We start from the raw sequence: 24,580 nt of genomic DNA, 5'->3' as shown, positions 1-24,580 counted from the left end.
AGCCATTGTATATAAAATAAAGGGCCATGTGCTCATTGGTCCTAGTTACGGTCCTAGTTGAGGTCTTAGGGTCATGAGTCAAAATTGAGGATTTCTTGGAAATAGGGGGTATGTGTGCATTTGAGGTGTTTAGGGGTCCCTCATAGCATTGTGGTTTCCTTAGGTTTGCCCAATGTGGGTCTAGGAGTCAAGAAAAGAAACATTCGGAAAGTTGCTCAAAAGTTGCAAAAGTTGCATGACAACTTTTAAAAGTTGTCAAGCAACTTTTCCACCTTGAGGTCAAAATTCTTAATGTAGCATGGACAACCCTAATGTGGTAAAAATAACCGAGGAGAGGGTAGTATAATTAGTTACAAACCCTAAGTTAATGGGTTGGATGTCAGACATTGTACAGCCCAAGAAAACTCACTTGACTGTGACTGCAATTTTGTTGGCAGTTGGCACAAAAGGAGTAAAGAAAGATCATTAATGGATTGATTTGCATGCAAAAATGTGTGGAGTGTCTTGTATGGTGTACTTAATCTCATTTTGAGCATTTATATTAGGTTTTGATTTTTAAGGGAGGTGTGTTTGTAAATATTTTGTGAATTTGCTCCTTACTGTCCAGTTTTGGACTGGTTTGTGTAAATGGCTGCATTACTCCATTCCCTATTGTAGAAACACCATGAAACCATGGGGAATGAGAGTGAAGACCTTGTACTATAGTTCAGTGCAAGAAGGTTAGGTGATTCCTCAAGAAAGGGAAGTCCTAGAGACCCTAGGGTGTGAAGAGAACACTAGGTGATCCAAGGGAAGGATACAAGAGCATAGACTAGGCCAGTCTATCCCATACCCCATCCCATCATCTCCTTATCCCCCTCTCCTTTTCCTTACCTCTCCCTCCCTCTCTTCATCTCCACCTCTCCTTTTCCCAATCTTACTTTCTCTCCCTCTCCCCCTCTCCTTTCCCCAATCTTCCTCTTTCCACCTCTCCCTCTCCCCCTCTCCTTTTCCCAATCTCTCTCTCTCCCTCTCCTCGTCTCCTTTCCCCAATCTCCCTCTCTCCCTCCCCCTCTCCCCCTCTCCCCCTCTCCTTTCCCAAATCTCTCCTTTTCCCAACTCCCTCTCTCTCCCTCTCCCTCCCCCTCTCCTTTTCCCAATCTCACTCTCTCCCTCTCCCTCTCTCCCTCCCCCTCTCCTTCTCTCCCTCTCTCCCTCTCTCCCTCTCATTTTCCATCCCTTTCCCTCCCTTTCTCTCCCTCTCCCTCCCTCTCTCTCCCTCTCCCTATCTCTCTCTCCCTCCCTATGTCCCTCTCCCCCTCTCCTTTTCCTAGTTCTACATGGCTCGTATAGGTAGAACTAAGGCCAAAACATCTAGTTCTACATAACTCGTACGGGTAATGAGAAATTGTGAACATTGGCTTATAAGGTTTCCCATAAGGGTTATGGGATAATATTTATGTATTTTAATCACAACAGCCTAAAAAATAGCATTGCAATTTGTTTGAAGGCCCCACTACTTTTGCATGTGATTTTGTGGGACAGTAACAGTCAGGTTTTCATATTCTTTTGTCACTTTTGCTTTGGAATGATTGATTTTTAAGTTATTTTATAATTGTTACTTTAGATAATAACAAAATCATGATCATTTGTTGTTTTTTTGCTTTGATTATGATTTATTTGTCTTGTATTTTTTTTTTTTAAAGTTATTTTATTATTGTTACTTTAGATTATAACAAAATGATGATCATTCATTGTTTTTTTGCTATTTGATTATGGATTGTCATCATGATGTTATGTGTAGGACAATGGGAAAGAATAAGAGAGGAACAAATGAACAAAGAGAGGAAGCAAAGGAAAGACAAAGGGAGCGTATGAAGAGATTACGTGAAGGTACGTCATCTAATGCACCTAATGAAAGTGATGAACATTCAATAATTGAAATTGATATGATTAATGCACCAAATCAAAATGATCAACATACATGAATTCAAATACATATGATGAATGCACCTAATGAATGCAATGAACATAGACCATTTGAAAATGATTTGGTGAATGCACATGTTAATGAAATTGAAGAAGATTTACCATTTGAATTTGATGTGATCGATGCACATAATGCACCTAATGAAAACGAAGAGCATGCATCAATCTTAACACGTCTTAGAATAATTCGTAGAAAACCAAAGTTCCTAATAGATATTGATGAAAATATTGTGAAGCCAATGCATGATAAAATTTCCAAAAGAACTTGTAGAAGAATGGTTAGAAGAATTTGGAATAACTATTTTGAAAACTTAAATCAAAGTGGAAGGTGCCAATTAGTTGTTGAAATGATTAAAAATCTGAAATTTAGAGAGACAATGAAAATTTTGGCGTTAAAAACATCCAAAAATAATAGTGAAAGAACCATTGTGAGAAATATTTTTGATGCATACCAAGCCATTGGTTCAAAATCATGCACTAAAGATGCTAATGTTACTCATTGTGTCCTCACATCAACTATAATGGGAAAGGAAATGAAAAAATATCATTTAATAAGAAAAACAAGAAAGTCATTAAGGATAAGTAGAACAACATTACACTATGCCTTAGAGAGGCAAGAGAAAATTGAGGATCCTAACAATAATTCTCTTTGGGCATTCTCTGGTAGACTCCCACACAAGGACAAGGTTGTTGTTGATGCACTAAGAACGTTAATTGAGAGATTTTGGCATGACAACACAAGGGTTTCACCCAACCAAAGAGATGTTGTTAGAAGGCGAATTGGAATTAATAATCGTGAGCCACATCCAAAACACTATTTAGATACAACTCAAACACAATTTTATGAAAGGTTTCTTCAAAGCTTTCCTCAAATTAAAATTAGTCAAATATTTTTTGAGATGACAAAACTATTTTATGTTAAGATTAATCATGCATGTACTACATGTTGTTGTAGGGTCCATGTTGAATTTTCTATGCATTATGATATTTATCACTATATCTACTGTAATTTGCACACTAACGATGTTTTGCAGGAATGTGGTCTACTAGCACCTCCTAAGTCACTGAGAGAATTTATTTCAAGTGTACTATGTAGATGAGATGACGGGTGCATTTATTATAAGATGATGTGTTTGAGAGGTTTTTTTCCTACATGTGGTGGTTTGCAATAGTTGCATAGATGCCTACATTTGGATAGCACACATGAAATTGGTAAGGAAGTAGTTTCTATTGGAAAATATAAGTCAGTAACATATGGTGTTAAAGATGGAAAAAAATTAAAGAGGTGTGAGTCAATGAAAAGGGATATATGCATAGTTGAATTTATGAAGATGTTTCAAGAGAAACTAGTATATGAGTACATAGGTCACACACATAGAGCTAGATGGTTAGATGAGCAATTCAAGTTGTGTAAGGACACTTTCCCCCTTGGCACTATTGTCTTTGTCATTGATTTTGCTGAGAATTATACACTAAAGCCACAAAATGAAGTACAATCTATGTATTACCACTCTACACAAGTTACAATTTTTTTACACATAGGATTCATGCATGCACATGATAGCACCGAGGATGACAAAAAGTTATAAGAGAATATCACTTCTATATCAGTGATGATCATACACATTCCTCAGAGTTTGTACAAGGATGCTTTACAGTCTTCTATGATAGTTTAAGGGAAAGAGATATAAGATACAACCAACACTTAATATGGTCCGACAATTGCACCGCACAATTCAAGAATGCAAGGATGTTCAACTGGTTGACTAGGATGCATGTGACAAGTGGTATGCAACATTTTTGGAATTTCATTGAGGTGGGGCATGGAAAGGGAGAGCATGATGGTGCGGGAGCATGTTTGAAAAGAGCTCTTACCAGAGAGGAATTGAAGTACAAAGGTGGTGCAATGTTAATAGATGCAAAAACAATTGTGCAATGGTGTAGCTCTATGATGGGACCATGTAATGTAGATAAGTCTATGGTTTCTATGTATTTTTGGTTAATAAGTGAATCTAACATTGAAAAATATCTAGATTGTTGTACACTTACTAGATCAAGTGACATGCATTCATTTAGAAGTTCAAATGCAACATCACTAGTTATTTATACTAGACATATTGCATGCTTTTTCTATTCGTGTATGCATTTTTTGTAGGATGAATGTGAATCAAAAGAGTGGGTTGACCAATGGTCTTGTAGACCTTTACAAACCCTAGATACATATCAACTTCCTAGAGCACTACAAATGAACCAGATTGAAGCATCAGTTGACTTTGACCATGTATCAGACATAGTTGAATTGGGTAAAGGGTTGCAATTTGCTACAATTTTAAGCTTAATTTATTAGTATTAAGTTATGCTGATTTTGGTATTAAATTATATCCTTCTATTAAATGCAAGTCATGTATATGTAGTTATTACGGATGAGAACAATCAAGAATGAACATATTACTTTTTGTGTCATTGTATTGAGGCCAAAAAGAAATTGACTTTTACAGTGGTTGATGGAGAGGGTATTGAGTACCCAATAGGATCTGTTGTTGTGACAGGGGCATGGCTTAGAAGGTACCATGTTGTTGTGTCGAGTTGTATTGAGACCTCTTAAACTCATTTATTTAGCAGTCATTGTATTGATTTTAGCATTAGTCTTCTATAAAATGTAGGTACCCTATCAAATATTCTAATGCCTAGTTGTTTGAGGACTTTGAGACACATAGACATATTCTTCATTACTCAAACCTTCTTGTTGCAACAAATATTAATTTGATTAAATATCATGGTAGACCTCTTAACAAGGATTTATGGAAAGTTCATGAATTAGACCACGAGAAAATACTTGAGACACTAAGGGTTAGAGCTGATCTAGAAGGTTCACTTGATTGATTTTGGGCCATCTAGAAGAATAATTCTACAATATGGTAGAATAATTTTGACAATTTTGTATATATCTTTTGTGAAACGTTGTAACTTCACTTTTTTAGATGTGCTTTACATGCATATGAGCTGTAATATGCATATGAGCTATAATGTGCATATGTAGATGCCAAATTTTGTATATAAAAACATCAATTCGTTGTAATGTGCCTATCTAGATGCTAAATTTTGTATAAAAAAACAACAATGAGTTGTAATATGCATATCTAGATGCTAAGTTTTATATAAAAAATTAACAACGAGTTATAATTTGCATATTTAGATGCAAAATTTTGTAAATATAAATAGTAATGAGCTTGATCGTTTATATAAGATGCCAAATTTTATATATGAAAGTGTCCATGGGGCTGATTTGCAAATTTTGAATATGAATATGCAATTTTTTTTCCAAGTGTTTTGGGAAAGTTTTGAGTTATTATTCAATTACCCGATTTGAAGGGCTAGTAGGAATAGTCCAAATCCAAGATAGGATTTTGGTAGGAAGTGACAACATGACCCCATAGATTCAAACGGGTCATCCGTAAGTGCCACGGTCTCCGAGTTACGCTATGTCAAAGTTTGACCGTTTTTTTCGCTTTGAGCGCTGAAGGAAAAACGTTGCTATGAGGTGGCTCGTAATGATCAGATGCCTTGGGGAGCCAGACAAGGGAACACCTAGTGTAAACCCAACCACCCGGACATGCTCGTGTTGATGGTTCATTCCCACGACAAGCAGAATGAAAGATGCACTATTTTGCCACTTCTCACTGACGATTTTTGATGTGACAAAAAAAATCTCACCACAAGAAAATGGAATCGAGTTGCCCAAATCTGAGATAGGATTTTGTAGGAAGTGATAACATGATCCCATAGGTTCAAACAGATCATTCATAAGTGTCACAGTCTCCAAGTTAGACTAGGTAAAGTTTGACCATTTTTTTCGCTTTGAGCGCTCAAGGGAAAACATCGCTATGAGGTGGCTCGTAATGATCAGACATCTTAGGGAGAGAGAAAAGGGAATGCCTATCATAAACCCAGCCATGTAGATGTTCTCACACTGATGGTTCATTCCCATTACAAGCAGAACAAAAGATGCACTATTTTGCCACCTCTCACTGACAACTTTTGACAGTTTTTGATGCGATCGAAAAAATTTCACCATAAGAAAATGAAATTGAGTTGCTTGAATCCAAGATAAGATTTTGTAGGTAGAAATAACATGACCCCATAGGTTGAAATGGATCATCCTTAAGTGCCACGGTCTCCGAGTTAGGCTACGTCAAAGTTTGACCGCTTTTTTCCGCTTTGAGCGCTCAAGGGAAAACATCGCTATGAGGTGGCTCATAATGATTAGATGCCTTGGGGAGAAAGACAAGGGAACACCTAGCATAAAAATGGCCATCTAGATGCACTTGCACTGACAATTCATTTCCACGACAAGCAGAATGAAAGATGCACTATTTTTCCACCTCTCACTGACAGTTTTTGACAGTTTTTGATGCAACAGAAAAAATATCACCACAAGAAAATGGAATCGAGTTACCCGAATCCGAGATAGGATTTTGTAGGAAGAAATAACATGACCCCATAGGTTCAAATGGATCATCCATAAGTACCACGGTCTCTGAATTAGGCTACGTCAAAGTTTGACCATTTTTTTCATTTTGAGCGCTCAAAGGAAAACATCGCTACGGGGTGGCTCGTAACGATCGAACGCCTTGGGGAGTGAGACAAGAGCACACCAACCATAAAACCAGCCACCCAAATGTGCTCACACTGACAGTTCATTCCCATGACAAGCAGAATGAAAGATGTACTATTTTGCCATCTCTCACTGACAGTTTTTGACTGTTTTTGATGCGACAGAAAAAATTTCACCACAAGAAAACAGAATCGAGTTGCCTAAATCCAAGATAGGATTTTGTAGGCAATGATAACATGACCCTATAGGGTCAAACATATCATCCTTAAGTTCCATCATCTGCGAGTTAGGCTACATCAAAGTTTAACCATTTTTTTCGTTTTCAGCGCTCAAGGGAAAACATTGCTACGAGGTGGCTCGTAACGATCGGATGCCTTGGGGAGTGAGACAAGGGAAAAACTAGTGTAAAACTAGCCACCTAGATGCACTCACACTGATAGTTCATTCCCACGACAAGCAAAACGAAAGATGCACTATTTTTCCATCTCTCACTGACAGTTTTTGACAGTTTTTGATGCAATAGAAAAAATCTCACCACACGAAAACGGAATCAAGTTGCTCGAATCTGAGATAGGATTTTGTAGGAAAAGATAATGCAACCCCATAGGTTCATATGGATCATCCATAAGCACCATGGTCTCCGACTTACGCTATGTCAAAGTTTTACCCTTTTTTTCGCTTTGAGTGCTTAAGGGAAAACATCGCTAAGAGGTGGCTTGTAACGAATAGATGCCTTGGGAAGGGAGACAAGGGCACACCTATCATAAAACAAGCCACCCAGATACACTTGGAGTGATGGTTTGTTCCCATGACAAGAAGAATGAAAGATGCACTATTTTGCCACCTCTCACTGACACTTTTTTACGATTTTTGATGTGACAGAAAAAATATCACCACAAGAAAACAGAATCGAGTTTGTTGGCATATGTCAACCAGTATGAAGATATGATGACATTGTGTGTTGTCATTGATGTCAATATGCTAAAAAGTGAACCGATATATGGAAGTAAGCAACTTGCAAGAGAACCGGTATGATACTAAGAGTTGGTATATGAGAGAACTGGTATAACTTTGTGAACCGGTATATGTGAAAAGGTGAACCAACATGTTGGTATGAGAACTAGCTTATGGAATTTTTGCATGACTACCGGTTGGTAGTCTCAACCTCAGGGTTTCTGGTTGAAGTGTTCCAAGCCTGTGTGACTCAACTGATGACATTGTGTGATGAGTTAGCATTGTAATGAAGATCTGATCATGTTTCCACGTCATCTTGAGCACGTGAAGGATCTTGCATGAAGGAGATCGATCCTATCTACCTTGGGAATATGCGAAGTCTCTGTAAATGGTGGAGAACGCGTGATGGGTTACAAGCCACCATGAAAGCGGTGAAGAATGAACGATGGAGAATGTCTTGAGATTCAATGCAATGTGTTCAATGGTCAGGATTGAACCATTTGAATTACTTAACCTAAATGTTTTACGGTTTAGGGTTTATTCAATTGACCTATCTATTTCCTATAAGGTCAATGTTGTGTGTGTATCTAAGTGAAGAGATATGTGATTCTTGCCAGACCAGATGAGATAAGAGGATTGATTCATGCATTGTGTGTGTGCAGAAGGAAGGAACTTAAACGGATCTGTATTAGGCATTGAGTTCTACTATCAGATCATTGTAATACCTATTGATCTTTAACCATTTCAACAGTTGGAAAATCCCTTAATCGGGTAGCTTTAATCATCTTGTTGTAAATCCTTTAACAGGGTGACTCAAACTAATTGAGTTCTTGAAACCCTCTAACAAGGTAACCTCTAATAGGGTTTAACCCTTAACCGGGTATTTAGCCATCCCTTAATCAGGTGATCTCTAATAGGATCGGTTCCTAGCAGAACCTATTGTAACAGTCTTTAACCGGACTAGGCTCCTAGCAAAGTGGACTTCTAAAGAGTTCAAAAGCAGCTTGTGGTTATTCATCCCCACCGTGGTTTTTCCTAGTTGGGTTTCCACATGAAAAATTTGTGTGTCATGTGTTGTATTTTTCATGTGATGATTTAAGTGATTTGTGTCTGAAGGTAAATCGTGCTGAGCTAGCTGTTATTATATTTCTGATGATAGATTACCTATTCATGCATAAGGGTGAAATGGAAGTGTAGTATTAAGTTGAGTAGAAAGTTAAGTGATTAACTGGTCAATGCTTGCCATAGTCATTCTTAGCTTTACCAGTTGCACTCTATTTCAGATCAGTGTTTGCAGTCAAACCAGTTTGTGAAAAGAATTTGTGATTGTACTAATTCACCTCCCCTCTCAGTACCGGTTTGGTACTTATTGTTCATCATTGAGTTATCAATTGGTATCAGAGTGGCCTCCAGGTCCTCTGCGTTGTAAGCTTAACCACTTGAGGGAAAGATCCTATTGTAATGATGAAGAGAGAAGGTCCAAAGTTCAACAAAGATAACTTCAAAGTTTGGAAGGACAGAATGAAGATTTACATCAGAAGCATGGGTGCTCAACACTGGAGCTATGTTGAGAATGTTTTTTTTATTCCTACCGGTACTCTCACCGATGATCAAAAGAGAGAAATATAGGAGAATGGGCAAGTCATGGAAGCCCTAATCAATAGCTTATCTGACATTGAGTTTATTGATGTCCAGGATAAAGATAATCCCAAAGAAGTATGGGACACTCTTGAGAGTATCTATGGTAGTGATAAGCATGTTAAACAAGCTAAGGAAGAAATCCTTAGAGGGAAGTTTGAAGACATGTGGATGGTTGAAGGTGAGACCATTCAACAATATGGAATAAGGATCAAAACTGTTGTTGGAGATATCAAGAGTGCAAGTGGTAAAATGGAAGATTCCATTGTGGTAAGCAAAATTCTGAGATCCTTATTATCGGTCTATGCAATAAGGGTTGCTTCTATTCAGGGGCTGAGATCAATAGACTAGACTCCATCATTGCAAAGTTGACAGCCTATGAGCTGAACAGTTTTGATGGCAGTGTTCAGAAAATTGAATCAGCTTTTAGAACTTCTGTTGTACCATCCAGAAAAGGAAAAGAAGAAAGCACCAGTGGTGAACCAAGACAGAGTAGAGAAATAGATGATGATGAGATCCTGATGGAACTTGAAGCTCTTCTTGCCAGGAAAATTCCTAAAGGAACCGGTAAATATAGAGGTAAGCTCCCTTTGAAATATTTTTCTTGTAATCAGATAAGACATATTGCTATAAACTATCCTAATGGTGATAGTAAGGACAAACTTGAGAGGTTCAAGAAATTCAAAGGAGGAAACCGGAGAAACTATTTTGTTGCAGTTGATGAAGGTGTCATAGATGAGGAATAAGAAGATAAAGAGAATGAAGATATTGTGTTTATTGTAGTAAAGGAAGATGTGTCAGACAAGAAGGCTCTTGTCTCCCTCTTTGATAATTTTAATGAGTGGATTATTGATAGTGGTTGTTCTCACCATATGACTGGTGACCGAAGTAAGTTTTTATCTTTGGAAGAATATGATGGTGGTGTGGTTCACTTTGGTAATGATGCACCATGTATAGTTAAAGGAAGAGGGTCCACTCTTTGAATGGAAAAAGCAGTGCTAACTGTTGGTATTTTGGTATGGTTTTGTCATTGATGTCAACACCTGCTAAATACACTTACTTTGGAGATCCAGCAACGTTCACCGGCAATCAGTAAACTATTCAAACAATCACTGGTATATGGTTAACCGACAGAATATAATGTTAACCGGCAGGATATAATGTTAATCGGTAGGATATAATGTACACCGGTACACGCAATGATATGGAAGACACCTGGTAATGTCAAAGACATCATGTGGACACTTTTCCTTGAAGTAATATCATTGCTATATTCTTATTTGCATATTTGCTTTTACCAGCAAATAGGTCCAGGTTATCTAGGGTTACACATAGGTTTATCTTTTCCAGATCAGCATGGCACGCTATGGAGATGATTTATTATTGTCGTAAATGCATTAAGCTGACATGTTCAATCGGTTATTGCATCGGATATTGTATTATTTGTAAAATATTTCTATTGTAATATCTTGTAGAGCCGACCTGCTAAAATTGGTCTTAGGGTATGGTATAAATGTAAGATCTTATTTGTAAGATCATGTGTGGAATGCGAAAAAGATTTAACAAAGGGTATATGCAAGATCAAGCAGAGATAAACACGAAGACATCATCTGAAGGTGAAGTTAGGTTTTTGTAGAAGCATATCAGCATTACACCGGTACTAAATCCAGCATATGAAGATGCTATTTTGTGAAGTACATTCTCATTGGATTTAACCATCCAACTGTAGTCAGTGTGACTCCCATTTGTGTTTGAGCAGTGAGCTCTAGGCTGTTGGCCTTTTTGCATGTGCAGACCCCTCTTTGTACACTTACTATCTGCAGTAGTATCATCTGATTGTGGGTAAGGTTTCCCACCATGGTTTTCCCCTTACAAGGTTTCCACGTACAAATATTTGTGTCATGTGTTGTGGATGACTTTATATATATGTTTCATGCATTAATTCTTACTGGTATAGCAATTTCCTATTAACACTATTTACCGGCACAATTAACTGTCTTACCGGTATTAAGCAATAAGTTGGTTAACAAGATTTTGGTCTAAATTTATTGGACAACTCATTCACCCCCCCCCCCCTCTTAGTTGTTCCTGGGACCTACAATTGGTATCAGAGCCTAGTCCTCCTTTTGTGGAAGTTTAACAACTTGAGGAGATCCAATGTCTACTAATTATTTCAGAAAGGATAGTCCTAAACTTGATGGAACCAACTATGGAATATGGAAAATCAGAATGGAGACACATTTGAATTGCATTGGTAAAGACATCTGGGAAGTTACGAAAAATGGTTATACTACTGCTATAGTTGGTCAGCCTGCTCCTGTTACTTTAGCTAAAGATGAAGAAAATGATTACAAAGCAAGATAAGCACTTTTGAGTGCATTGTTAGATCAACAAATCATGGGATTATCAGATAGATCTACTGCAAAAGCTATTTGGGATCATTTGGAAACACTGAATGAAGGGGATTCCACAGTCAAAATTGCAAAACTTGAAAGCTTCTGAGTCAGGTATGAACATCTGAAAATGGAAGAAGATGGAAGAATTTCTGCTTTTATGGAAAGAGTAAATGAAATTGTTTGAGGTATCAAATGTTGTGGAGGAACCTTGAGTGAAGATGAGATTGTTTCAAAAATCTTAAGAGGTTTGCCACCGGCATATAAGATGAAGGTTACTGCTATTAATGAGTTGAGAACAATGCCTAATACATTAGTAACTAGGGATACAATGATTGGAAAACTTTCAGCTTTTGAAATTGAGGAATTTGGTCCTATTGCTACTATAAAAACTGATTTGGCCTTCAAAGCATCAACATCATCTGCTCCATATTTTGACAAATCAGACTGGAGAGCCTTTTATGCAAGAGAACTTGAAGAAACTAGGAAGGAGAATGAAGAACTTGAAGAACTTGAAGCACTATTTGCAAGAAAAATGCCAAAAGGTCCAATTGGAAGTAAGTATGAAGGTAAAGCACCCTTTAAATGTTTCAACTGTAGTAAGATTGGTCATATGGCTTCAAGATGCCCTGATAGACATGCTAGACTAAGAGAAGAAGCTAGAAGGACATATAAACCTAATCCTGAATATCAGAGATATAGATTTAAGAAAAACAAAGACAAATCTTGTTACATTGCTGATGAAGGTCTGACTGATGATTCTGATGAGGATCCAGCAGACAATGGATGGGTCTTTGTTGCTATAACAGAAGATCAATCGGTACCTATTGCCCCACCGGTAGAACAAGCCCTAGCAGCTAAAGTTGAATCAAAGGATGAATGGATCATAATTCAGGATGCTCACATCACATGACTGGAGACAAAGGAAAATTCTTGAACTTTCAAGAATACAATGGAGGTTTAGTAAGATTCAGAGATGACAAAGCCTACTCAATCAAAGGTAAGGGTTCAATATCTCTTGATGGTAAACATAACACTGACAATGTTTACTATGTTGAAGGATTAAAACATAATCTTTTAAGTGTTGGTCAATTAGTTGAGAAAGGTTTTCAGTTACAATTTAAAAATGGAAAATGCAAACTCATGAATAGAACTGGTTTGGAAATTGCAACCGGTAATCAGACTAGAGGTAATATCTTTCATTTGAATAACAGTGAAGAGGCATGCTTAATTGCACATATAGATGAAAGTTGGCTATGGCATAAAAGACTATGTCATGTAAATTTTGATTGCATGGTAAAAATCAGTACTTCTAAGGCAGTTAGAGATCTAACTAAAATTGTGAAACCTTAGAATACAATTTGCAAGGAATGTCAATTTGGAAAACATGTTAGAGCTAGTTTCAAAAGTATTCCAGAAAAATCCAATAATGCTCTTGATTTAATTCACACTGATTTATGTGGTCCAGCTAGAACTAAAAGTTTATAAGGTGATAGATATTTCATGCTAATTATTGATGATTATTCTAGAATGTGTTGGGTTACTTTTCTCAGAGAAAAATCAGAAGCATTAGGGAAGTTCAAACTATTCAAAGCAATGGTTGAAAATGAAACTGGTAAGAAAATTAAATGTTTGAGATCAGATCAAGGAGGAGAATTCACATCTAGAGATTTTAATACATTTTGTGAAGTTAATAGAATCAAAAGATAGTTATCAGCACCTCGGACACCACAACAGAATGGAGTTGTTGAAAGGAAAAATAAAACTATTTTGGATGCAGCAAGAAGTATGTTATCAGAAGCAAATCTACCACATGTGTACTGGAGAGAGGCAGTAAGCACTACTGTCTATACATTCAACAAAGTTTACATAAAAGGTGAAACCAGTAAGACCCCTCATGAACTATGGTTTGGTAATACTCCTACTCTTAAGTATTTCAGAATTTTTGGAAGTAAATGTTATATTAGAAGAGATGAGTATATTGGCAAGTTTGATCCTAGAAGCGATGAAGGATTATTTCTTGGTTATTCATCTAAGAGTAAAGCTTATAGATGCTTTAATAAAAGATTAAAGAAAATTGTTGAGAGTACAAATGTAAAAATTGATAAACAATTCAGAGGAACTTCAAGGTATATAGACTCTGAACTGGTAACAAAAATTATGACAAATGAACCAACAGTAAATGCACCAATACAGAATGATGATCCAGTTACTCCGGTATCATCAAAAGATACCATAGTATTTGAAGAACAACAACAGACTAAGACACCCCGATATGTAAGACTAAATCATTCTGAAGATCAGATAATTGGAAGCAAATTTAAAGGAGTCATGATAAGAGGAAGATTGGCAAATGAAGAGGTATGTCTTATTTCTCAAATTGAACCATTATCTATCAATTAGGCATGTGAAGATAAATTTTGGATTAAAGCTATGGAAGAAGAATTAGGACAGATTGAGAAAAATAATACTTTGACATTAGTTCCCCGCCCTGAAAATAAAAATGTAATTGGAACCAAATGGGTATTTAGAAACAAACTCAATGAAGATGGTAAGGTTGTTAGGAATAAAGCAAGACTAGTGTGTAAGGGATATTATTAGAAAGAAGGAGTTGATTATAATGAAACCTTTGCACCGGTAGCCAAAATTGAGGCAGTTAGATTATTCTTGGCCTTTGCAGCTCACAAGGATTACAAAGTTTATCAAATAGATATTAAATGTGCATTTTTGAATGGAGAACTTGAAGAGGAAGTCTATATTGAACAACCTGATGGATTTTCTTTGACAGATAACAATGATATGGTTTGCAGATTAAGAAAAGCTCTGTATGGACTAAAGCAAGCTCTAAGAGCCTGGTATGCAAGATTGGATAAGTATCTTTTAAAAATTGGTTTTACTAAAGGAAATGCTGATAGCAATTTATATTACAAAGTAACTTATGATGATATTTTGATTATGGAAGTATTTGTTGATGATATAATCTTTGGAGGAGAAGATGGATTATGCAAAGAATTTTCTCTTAAAATGCAGCATGAATTTGAAATGTCTATGATTGGAGAAATAAAATTCTTTTTAGGATTGCAGATTTTACAGACTGATAAAGGCATATTTTTTAGTCAATCTAAGTACTTAAAAGAACTACTCAAGAAATTTGGGATGGAGAACTCTAAACCAGTAAGCACACCTATGACTATAAATGACAAATTATCTCAAAGGGATGAATCTACACCTGTTAATCCAACTAGATACAAATCCATGATAGGAGGTTTACTGTATTTGACACAAACCAGACCTAATATTATGAATGCAGTATGTATAGTTTCTAGATATCAGAGTAATCCTAAAGAAAATCATGAATCAATAGTAAAAAGGATTTTTCAGTACTTACAAGGCACAACAAATCTTGGATTATGGTATCCTAAAGATGAAAATTTTGATCTATATGCATAAACAGATGCAAATTGGGCAGCAGATGTAGATGATAGAAAGAGCACCACTGGAGGAGCATTCTTTCTTGGAAAGAGATTAGTTTCCTGGTTAAGTAAGAAACAGAGTTGTACATCTTTATCAATAGCAGAATCAAAATATGTTGCAGCAGCAACAAACTGTACACAGGTACTTTGGCTTAAGCAAATGTTGAAAGACATAAAGGTAAAATGCAAGGAACCTATTACTATATATTGTGATAACACTGCAACAATTGATATATCTAAAAATCTAGTATTAAATTCTAAAACGAAACATGTTTCTATCAAACTGAATTTTCTAAGGGAAAAAGTTGAAGAAAAGGAAATAAAACTAGTTTATGTGAATACTAAAGAACAACTTGCAGATATTTTTACAAAACCTTTGCTTAAGGAAACTTTTGAGTATCTCAGAGATCAGCTCGGAGTCTTACCTCCACCAGTAGAGGATTAGATAGTTGATGATTGTCATCAACCAGCTGAATTAAATGGACAAATCTTTTATTCCAGTATTTGATGAGGAAGCTACTTCTCAGGGGGAGTAGTTGGTATATTGAACTGATTGGTATTTTGTATGAACTTAACCTTTTGTGACTTTGGCATTTGATGTCAAAGGGGGAGAGATATATGGAAAAACATTGAGGAGAAATTGGGGAGAGATATATGAAAAACATTGAGGAGAGATTGGTATTGAAAATAATCTTTGAATAAAACACATGTTACTCCCAGGGGGAGAAATGGAGATTGTTGGTTTTTATACTTGGCATTTCTATTTTGGAACTTTGATGGTTTTTCCGTCTTGTGTTGCCATCAATTCCAAAGGGGGAGATTGTTGGTATTTTGGTATGGTTTTGTCATTGATGTCAACACCTGCTAAATACACCTACTTTGGAGATCCAACAACGTTCACCGGCAATCAGTAAACTATTCAAACAATCACTGGTATATGGTTAACCGGCAGAATATAATGTTAACCGGCAGGAAATAATGTTAACCGGTAGGATATAATGTACACCGGTACATGCAATGACATGGAAGACACCTGGTAATGTCGAACACATCATGTGGACACTTTTCCTTGAAGCAATATCATTGGTATATTCTTATTTGCATATTTGCTTTTACCGGCAAATAGGTCCAGGTTATCTAGGGTTACATCGGCAGGTTTATCTTTTCTAGATCAGCATGGCACGCAATGGAGATGATTTATTATTGTTGTAAATGCATTAAGCCGACATGTTCAATCGGTTATTGCATCGGATATTGTATTATTTGTAAAATGTTTCTATTGTAATATCTTGTAGAGCCGACCTACTAAAATTGGTCTTAGGGTATGGTATAAATGTAAGATCTTATTTGTAAGATCATGTGTGGAATGCGAAAAATATTTAGGAAAGGGTATATGCGAGATCAAGCAGAGATAAACACGAAGACATCATTTGAAGGTGAAGTTAGGTTTCTATAGAAGCATATCAGCATTAAATCGGTACTGAATCCAGCATGTGAAGATTCTATTTTGTGCAGTACATTCTCATTGGATTTAACCATCCAACTGTAGTCAGTGTGACTCCCATTTGTGTTTGAGTAGTGAGCTCTAGGCTGTTGGCCTTTCTGCATGTGTAGACCCCTCTTTGTACACTTACTATCTATAGTAGTATCATTTGATTGTGGGTAAGGTTTCCCACCGTGGTTTTCCCCTTACAGGGTTTCCACGTACAAATATTTGTGTCATGTGTTGTGGATGACTTTATATTTATGTTTCATGCATTAATTCTTACCGCTATAGCAATTTCCTATTAACACTATTTACTGGCACAATTAACTGTCTTACCGGTATTAAGCAATAAGTTGGTTAACAAGATTTTGGTCTGAATTTATTGGACAATTGATTCACCCCCCCCTCTCAGTTGTTCCTGGGACCTGCACTCACAATGTGTATTGGGTGGAAGGTCTCAAACACAATCTATTGAGTGTTGCCTAGCTGAATGACAGTGGACTCACTCTAGAATTCAAAAATGGAGCGTGCAAAATCAAAGGAAGAAATGGTGATTTGATGGCCAATGGTATGCAGACCAAAGGTAACCTATTTTAGCTGAATGCAAATGTAAGTACATATCTTATGCCTAAATTTGATGATAGCTGGATATGGCATAGGGGACTCTACCATGTAAACTTTGATAACATTGTGAAGGCTAGCAAGACCAAGGCAGTCAGAGGATTGCCAGTGTTGAGTAAACCGGAAAATCCTTTGTGCAGAGAATGTCAATTGGGGAAAATGTCTTCCTTAACCTTCCAAGGTAAATCCTTCACAGCGGACAACTTACTTGATCTTGTGCATACTAATTTGTGTGGTCCTATGAAAACTAGGAGTGTACAGGGAGATAGGTATTTTATGATTCTTACAGATGATTGCTCAAGATTGATGTGGGTCACATTCTTGAAGGACAAGTCTGAAGCCTTTGGAAAGTTCAAAGCTTTCAGAGCATTGGTAGAAAAGGAAAGTGGTAGAAGAATCAAATGCCTTAGAATTGATCAAGGAGGGGAATTCACTTCCAGTGAATTCAACAAATATTGTGAAGAGAATGGCATCAAGAGGCAACTGTCTGCCCCCTAGACTCCATAGCTTAATGGCTTAGCAGAGAGAAACAACTAGACTTTGGTTGAAGTAGGTAGAACTATGTTGATCCAAGGAAAAGTTGCTCACACCTTTTGGAGAGAAGCGGTGAGCAATGCAGTCTACACAATGAACCAGGTACTCATCAAGAAAGGAAAGGATAAGACTACTTATGAGTATTGGACTGGTAAGACACTAGTGGTAAGCTACTTTAGAATGTTTGGTACCAGATGTTATATCAAGAGTGAACATCAGAGCAAGTTCGATGTAAAATGTGATGAAGGAATATTCCTAAGATATTCCACCAAGAGCAAAGCTCTCAAATGTTTCAACAATAGGACTCAGAGAATTGTTGAAAGCATCAATGTTAGAGTTGATGAAAATTCTGGAAAGCCTGAGGAAACAGACAGTAAGCAAGAGATGAACCAGCAGTAACCTTCTGTGAACCGATTGCTAATCAACCAAGTACCAATAATAGTGTTCCTACATCGGTAGATGCTGATGCTAATGAAGTAGAAAAGTAGGAGGAATCAGTCAAGAGCATTCCTTGATATGTCAAACTGAATCATGATCCAAAGCAGATCATATGAGACAAAGATGCAGGAATTCTTACAAGAAGAAAGGTCAGAGAAAGCTCATGTATGGTCTCTGAATTTGAGCCCAAATAATTCAAAGAGGCACATAAAGATGAAGACTGGATCAAGGCAATGGAGGAGGAACTTGACCAGATAGAGAAGAATGGTACATGGTCTTTGGTACCCAGACCGAAGCATAAAAATGTCATTGGAACCAAATGGGTTTTCAAAAACAAGCTAAATGAGGATGGCACAGTAGTAAGGAAATAAGTCAGAATAGTGTGTAAAGGATATGCCCAAGAAGAATGAGAAGACTATGGAGAAACCTTTTCTCCAGTAGCAAGATTGGAATGAGTTCGTATGTTTCTTGCGTATGCAGCTTTTAAAGGAGTCAAGGTATACCAAATGGATGTAAAATCTACATTCCTAAATGGAATACTTGAAGAGGAGGTGTATATAGAGAAACCAGATGGGTTTGCCCTATCAGAAGATAGTGACTTGGTATGTAGGCTACATAAATCCTTGTATGGACTGAAGCAGTCACCTAGAGCATGGTATGAACACTTGCACTCCCATCTTGTGGACATTGGATTTGAAAGAACAAGTGAAGATAGCAATACCTACTTGAAATCAGAAGGAGATCAAATTCTGATATGTGAAGTATTTGTTGATGACATCATCTTTGGAGGTGATGACAAGATGAGTCTTGAATTTGCTGATGAGATGAAAAAGGAGTTTGAAATGTCACTCATAGGGGAGATTAAGTTCTTCATTGGACTACAGATTCAACAAATGAAAGATGCAATCTTTATTACTCAATCCAAGTATGCCAAAGAGGTGTTGATGACCTTTGGCATGGAAGATAGTAAACCGGTTGGTACACCAATGGTGACCAGTTGTAAGCTATCAAAAGAAGATGACTTAGCGGTGGTAAATGAGAAGGATTACCAATCAATGATTGGTAAGTTGTATTATGTAGTGCATAGCAGACTGAACATTGCACATGCAGTGGGTATTACCGCTCGGTTTCAATAAAGCCCTAGAGAATCCCACTTAGTAGCAGTCAAGCGGATTCTTAGATATCTGAATGGAATGATTGACTATGGGTTATGGTATCCATACAATAATGATTTCAACCTGAAAGTGTTCATAGATGCTGATTGGGTTGGTAATGTAGATGATCAGAAGAGCACAACCAGTGGTGCATTCTTTCTCGGTGGTAGACTGGTCTCATGGATGAGTAAAAAGAAGAGTTGTATCTCTCAGTCTATAGCAGAAGCGGAGTATGTTGTAGCTTTTATGAATTGCACCCAGACTATTTGGATGAAGCATGTATTAAATGGCTTCAAAGTTCTTGTATCTGAACCGGTAAGCATATTTTGTGACAATACAAGTGCAATTAACATTTCCAAGAATCCGGTTTTGCATGCTAGAACCAAGCACTTTGAGCTCAAGTATCATTTCTTGAGGGAGAAGGTTCAAAACAAGGAGGTTGTGTTGGAACATGTTTCCAGTAAGGAGCAGTTAGCAAACATATTCACCAAGCCTCTACCAAAGGCTATATTTACCTATTTGAGAGGTGAATTAGGGGTGCTGGCCCTTCAAGAGGTGAACTGAAAATATGTGCTCCACATCAATCAAGTATGGCAGTGTCCACAATTTTTCCAGATTGATGTGTTGATAGATGCTACTCCTCAGGGGGAGCATCATAGTGAAATAGGAAAGCTTGCACCTCCACTTTGGCATTGTTGTCAAAGGGGGAGAAAATGTGAACCGGAGAAGATATCCACAACAATGGGGAGAAGATGTGATGCAGAAATAGATATCTTTGTCTATTGCCATCAATACCAAAGGGGGAGATTGTTGGCATATGTGAACCGGTATGAAGACATGATGACATTGTATGTTGTCATTGATGTTAATATGCTAAAAAGTGAACCGGTATATGGAAGTAAGCAATTGGCAAGAGAACCAGTATGATACTAAGAGCTGGTATATGAGAGAACCGATATAACATTGTGAACTAGTATATGTGAAAAGGTGAACCGACATGTTGGTATGAGAATCGGCTTATGGAAGTTTTGCATCACTATCGGTTGGTAGTCTCAACCTCAGGGTTTTCAGTTGAAGTGTTCCAAGCCTATGTGACTCAACCAATGACATTGTGTGATGAGTTAGCATTGTAATGAAGATCCAATCATGTTGCCATGTCAGCTTGAGCGCGTGAAGGATCTTGCATGAAGGAGATTGATCCTATCTACCTCGGGAATACGCAAAGTCTCCATAAACGGTGGAGAATGCATGATGGGTTACAAGCTTCCATGAAAGCGATGAAGAATGAATGATGGAGAATGTCTTGAGATTCAATGCAATGTCTTCAATGGTCAGGATTGAATCGTTTGAATTACTTAACCTAAATGTTTTAGGGTGTAGAGTTTATGCTACTGACCTATCTGTTTCCTATAAGGTCGATGTTGTGTTTCTTTCTGAGGCTGTTGGCAAATGGTGTGTGTGTATCTAAGTGAAGAGATATGTGATTCTTGCTAGACCAAATGAGATAAAAGGATTGATTCCTGCATTGTGTGTGTGCAGAAGGAAGGAACTTAAGCAGATCTACATTAGGCATTGAGTGCTACTATCAGATCATTGTAATACCTGTTGATCTTTAACCACTTCAACAGTTGGAAAATCTCTTAACCAGGTAGCTTTAATCAGCTTGTTGTAAATCCTTTAACAGGGTGACTCAAACTAATTGAGTTCTTGAAATCCTCTAACAAGGTTTAACCCTTAACCGGGTGATCTCTAACAAGATCGGTTCCTAGCAGAACCTGTTGTAACAATCTTTAATCGGACTAGGCTCCTAATAGAGAAGACTTCTAAAGAGTTCAAAAGCAGCTTGTCAGTATTCATCCCCACTGTGGTTTTTCCCAGTTTGGTTTCCACGTGAAAAATCTATGTGTCATGTGTAGTATTTTTCATGTGATGATTTAAGTGATTTGTGTCTGAAGGTAAATCATGTTGAGCTAGTTGTTATTATATTTATGATGATAGATTACCTATTCATGCATAAGGGTGAAATGGAAGTGTAGTATTAAGTTGAGTAGAAAGTTAAGTGATTAATTGGTTAATGCTTGTCACAGTCATTCTTAGCTTTATCGGTTGCACTCTATTTCAGACCGGTGTTACTGTTTGTCAGAAATTTGTAGTGTTTGCAGTCAAACCGGTTTGTGAAAAGAATTTGTGACTGTACTGATTCACCCCCCCTCTCAGTACCGGTTTAGTACTTATTGTTCATCATTGAGTTATTAGAGTTGCCAGAATCTGAGATAGGATTTTGTAGGCAGTGATAACGTGAACCCATAGGTTCAAATGGATCATCCATAAGTGCCACAGTCTCTGAGTTAGGCTACATCAATGTTTGACCATTTTTTCCGCTTAGATCGCTCAAGGGAAAACATCGCTATGAGGTGGCTCATAACAATCAGACTCCTTGGCGAGCTAGACAAGGGCACACCTATCGTAAACCCAGCCACCCAGATGCACTCGCACTGATGGTTCATTCCCACGACAAGAAGAATGAACGATGCACTATTTTGCCACCTCTCACTGATAGATTTTGACAGTTTTTGATGAGACAGAAAAATATCACCACAAGAAAATGGAATCGAGTTTCCTAAAACTAAGATAGGATTTTGTAGGTAGTGACAACACACCCCATAGGTTGAAGTAGATCATCCATAAGTGCCATGATCTCCAAGTTATGGGATGTCAAAGTTTGACCATTTTTTCCACTTTGAGCGCTCAAGGGAAAATGTCACTATGAGGTGGCTCATAACGATCAGACACCTTGGGGACTGAGACAAGGGCACACCTAGTGTAAACCCATCCACCTGGATCTGCTAGTGCTGATGGTTTGTTCCCACAACAAGCAGAATGAAAGATGCACTATTTTGCCACCTCTCACTGACAGCTTTTGACGGTTTTTGATGCGACAGAAAAAATCTCACCACAAGAAAATGGAATCGAGTTGCCTGAAACCAAGATAGGATTTTTTAGGCAGTGACAACATGACCCAATAGGTTCAAACAGATTGTCCATAAGTGCTTCAACTTTTCTTTTATAGGTGATGAAATGATGAACTTCACTCCATAAGCATGAAATGATGAACTTAAGCATGAAATGTCTTAATTGGTTCTTGAAATGATGAACTTCACTCCATAAGCATGATTTTATGAAATAATAACTTCACTCCATTCTCTTCATGCATGAAGGACTCAAAGAAAATTCACTCAATCAAAATATAAAATATCAACATTACCGGTATCAGTACTTGGGTATACACAATATGAGCAATAGATAGTTTAAAAGTATATGCCATATGAGTTACAAGTAATGAATAAATTGGATCACATTTCAAGACATATACACAACTAACAAGTTTTATCACATTTCAATAGAAAATAACTAGGTTTCAAGAATATCATGTTTTATATATATCAATGAACAAATTGGAAAAAATATCAAGTTTCATATATATCAAAATGAACAATAATCATGTACATATATAAAAAATTGGCATAGATGCCAAATCAATAATAGCTACAAAAATGTGGCATGTGCCATGTCTGTCAAAGTCGATATATACATATACAAATGTCGAATATATAAAAAAATGGCCCTTCAATGACCACAAATATAACTATATGTCTCTATTAGTATCTATGACTGTGGCAGATCATCAAAATTGAGCCTCTTTGAAGCAGTACGTGGCTCTACACATGGCTGCACAAGGACAATTCAAATGTCTAATCAGATATTTTTTCTCAATATAACATCAAAATAACTAAATACTGAACTCTAAATTGTTTGAAGTTGAAATGTTGATTACCTCATCTTTGTCTTCTGCAATTCGATGAGGCTGAGGATCCATGGGATGTCCTGCAGGAGGCCTTAATTGGTAAAACAACATTAATACATGTTAATGACATATATGTCGAATAACATATAATAACTAAAAATGAATAGACTAGAAAACTAAAGCATACCGGAGCCTCAGATGGATGTGCTGTGGTTGTAGAAGGCAAAGTCATAGATGAATCAGTTATGACCATTTCCCATAGCCATGGTAAGTGATCCAAAAGGAGTTAACTAAATGGTTTCAACTTCGTTGTGCACTTAGTGAAAAGGAGTTGATCTAAGATAGACATACCTTTTTCCTTGGTCGTGTTGGATCCCATAATATACATGTAGGACTTCTACTGAAATGGAATGGTAGAATAACAGTAGGAAGTTTGGAAGGGGCTTGTAATAGTTTAAAGACAATCATACAAGTTAATAACCCAAAGTTGTTGACAAACTAGATAAAAGAAATATTTTTAACATATGTAGAAAAATGCACACCGAAGCCTCGTATAGTTCTCCTATAACCTTAGGAGGCCTAGTCGAATCTGATGCAGCTATTACCATTTCCTGTATGAGAAATGAGAACATATGATATAGACGTAAAAGGATTTAGTTATTTTGAACAAGCAAGAATGCAATCCAAAGTGAATATGAAGATATCACCTCTTCCCTCTGATGAACCTCATCAACATCAGGTGCATTTATTAATTCCGTAAACCCCATATGTTTCTATATATAGAACAAATAAATTACGTGCATTTATCAATATCTACATATACACATTTAATCATAATACATTTCAATAATTGAATTTAAATTGTAGTGAATTACCTTCTGTTGTTTGGGTGTCCGAGAGGATATCTTTTTCTGCCTCAAAGTGCTAGAGGATGGCTTTCTCACACGAGATGTCCTCGAGGTAGGTGGGGTAAACTAATGGAAAAAACTTAACATAAGGGAAAAGAGCATGTATTTAATATATCACTTAAGTAAAAAATATATAAATCTAAATGGTACCACATAGCTATCTTGGCCAAAGTCAATGGCTGAAAGCATGATATCATCAAGTTGGGACATATCAGCCACTGATAAGCCCTACAAAATATCAAGTAATGATACATATAAACAAGAAAATGTATTTTGAATCCAATGTATTATTATATTTTTAATAAATTTACAAATCTTTACCTCTGGTGGTGAAACTACTCATGACCATGGAGTCGACTAAACAGTATGTGGTGTACTCCCACCACCTATTGCACCCTATAAAGCATTTTATTTATATGTCACTTTAAATTGCTTAAAAATAAAAATTCATTTCTTTTTATAAGATTGAGTCACTTAACTAATAACATATCATAAACAAAATTAAACACACCTGTGTCTGATAGAGAGGGTATAACATATTGAGCAGTTCTTCAGTGAGGGCCACATCCTCTGCAGTGGAAGCATGGCATCTA

This window comes from Cryptomeria japonica, chromosome 7 (assembly GCF_030272615.1).
Source record: "Cryptomeria japonica chromosome 7, Sugi_1.0, whole genome shotgun sequence".
In the NCBI taxonomy this organism is placed as follows: Eukaryota; Viridiplantae; Streptophyta; class Pinopsida; order Cupressales; family Cupressaceae; genus Cryptomeria; species Cryptomeria japonica.
This window is presented reverse-complemented; position numbering follows the sequence as displayed.